Source organism: Egretta garzetta, unplaced genomic scaffold, assembly GCF_000687185.1.
Source record: "Egretta garzetta isolate BGI_Z169 unplaced genomic scaffold, ASM68718v1 scaffold117, whole genome shotgun sequence".
Classification (NCBI taxonomy): domain Eukaryota; kingdom Metazoa; phylum Chordata; class Aves; order Pelecaniformes; family Ardeidae; genus Egretta; species Egretta garzetta.
In genome coordinates, this window is record NW_009260479.1 from 3350931 (window position 1) to 3353391 (window position 2461).

Here is a 2461-nt window from a genome sequence, read left to right on the forward strand (position 1 = left end):
TCAGCAGCAAAACAACACAAAGCCCAATCCTGCGGTTCCTCAGACCCCAAATTATTAAACGAGTCCGTGGCAGCAGATGGGGCTCAGCCCTCAAGAACTCTGGGCCTGATCCCACAGTTGGGATCTGCACATGTATCTGATTAGTGTTGTGGGATCATCCTTTAATTAAATTTACTGTGTTTGGTTTCTAAGCACAGTGCTCTGCACTTGATGACAGCAGTACACAGGATGGGGTCCGCTGCTATTTATGCGTGTTGGGGCGCGATGCGCGTGCTCGTTTCGTGGTGCACAGCCCTAAATGATATCCCTGGGATTACACATGTGCAACTGAGAACAGCAATTGGCCTGGCCTCGGGAGCATTGTGTGACTCTTCCAGTAATCTGGAATGGTCATTTCCTAGCAGTCTGTTTGTTTCTGTGTCAAGGGAAATAATCTAATTTGACCGCTGTAAAATTTACAATTATTGTGCAACAATTTTAACAAGGCGGAGTGGAGGAGGGGGGGATCAGGAGAACATCGGGGTGAATTGATGCGGTGTGAAGGTCAAAGCAAGGCAAAGCTTCTCCCCAGAAAACCGAAAACAAAATCTACCGCTCCTACATTGCCATCTGCAATTAATGAAGGCTCACATGTGACCCCAGCCCTCACGTATACTGTGAGTAGAGTTATGCAGAGACAAGAGACCTGTAAAGCCCGTGGCTTAAAGGCATCAGCACCCTCGCAGTGCAAGCTGTGCTGGGGTTTGGTGCTCTGACACAACTTTTCCCAACAAGAAACAACAGACCCACCACAGTGAATGGTCCTTGTGATAGGCAGCTGGGAAGATAAGCGAATGGACTGCTGTGCCCTTGGTGACCAGGGGCACATTTCAGTGTCAGGACACCTGACTGGGGCTTCTCACTGCTGCTGTATCCAGTGAAAGCACTGCAGAGGGGATGACTTGGACCAGTGCCTCCACGAGCTTTGAGGGAGCCAGTGCTGTGACACTTGGTCCTATTTCCCTCCAAGAAGTTTCGCTGGTTTTGTTTCTGAGAGGAGAAGAGCTCTGCATTCTTCATCATCATTCAACTGCTGTGTTGGACATGTCCCATGTGGGCAAGGATCCATGAGCACCAACCAAAAGATCCCAAGGTAAGTTCTCTGGGGCATCATTTCTCTTGACAGAATGATGAAGGAGAGGATGGGTTTGCCTGCACAGGGTATCAAATGCTTCTGCTCGTGTTTCCCCCATAACATTGTGCTCATACTCCAGGGGAGAGTCCTCTCTCTGTTCTGACATTGTCCATGACTTGCAAACAACTCAGACTGAAAGCATCTTTCTCCAACCGTGCAAATTAATTGCTCTCCACTGCCTGGGCTATGTTCACGGTGGCCGTTACCCAGTGCCTCCTGTCCCCTTCTGGTGTCAGACAAAAGGGGAACCACATCTTGGCCACAACTGGGTTTTGTGTCTTGTTGAAAGCACTCCCCAAGAGAACACTTCACGTTTCTGTCTGAGCCACTTTATTTCCATCACACAAGCAGCACTCAAGCTAATGCACAGCGAGAGTCCTAGCGGGAAGTTCTTCAGGAAGAGGTAAGAGCCAATATGTAAAGTAGTTAATGAGCTTGTCACAGGCAGCAGTGCATTGGGTTACCGCTACCAGAAGTGGCTAGAGCCAAGCAAATTCCTCCAACAGCAAGCACTTTAAAGCCTGTCTCCTCCCCAAGGCCAGGATCACTGACAGCAGGCAAGGCCAAAGGGAAAAACATATCTCGTAACCCAGAGGCAAGACAGATCATTGAAGCAATTACCCCTAACGCTTGTCAGCCTCACCTCTGTGCCTGGGAAGATCATGGAACAGGTCCTCCTAGAAGCTATGCTAAGGTACATGGAGGCCAGGGAGATAATTCGAGATAGCCAGCATGGCTTCACCAAGGGCAAGTCCTGCCTGATGAACCTAGTGACTTTCTATGATGGTGTGACAACAACAGTGGACAAAGAAAAACCAACGGATGTCGTCTATCTGGACTTCTGCAAAGCCTTTGACACGGTCCCCCACCACATCCTTCTGTCTAAATTGGAGAGCTATGGATTTGATGGGTGGACTGTTCAGTGGATAAGGAACTGGCTGGATGGTCGCGTCCAGAGGGTAGTGGTCAATGGCTCGATGTCCGGATGGAGACCAGTGATGAGTGGTGTCCCTCAGGGGTCCGTACTGGGACCGGTGCTGTTTAATGTTTTCATCAATGACTTAGACAGCGAGATCGAGTGCACCCTCAGCAAGTTTGCGGATGACACCAAACTGTGTGGTGCAGCTGACACACCAGAAGGACGGGATGTCATCCAGAGAGACCTGGACAGGCTGGAGAGGTGGGCCTGTGTGAACCTCATGAGGTTCAACAAGGCCAAGTGCAAGGTCCTGCACCTGGGTCGGGGTAACCCCCGGTATCAATACAGGCTGGGGGAAGAAAGGATCG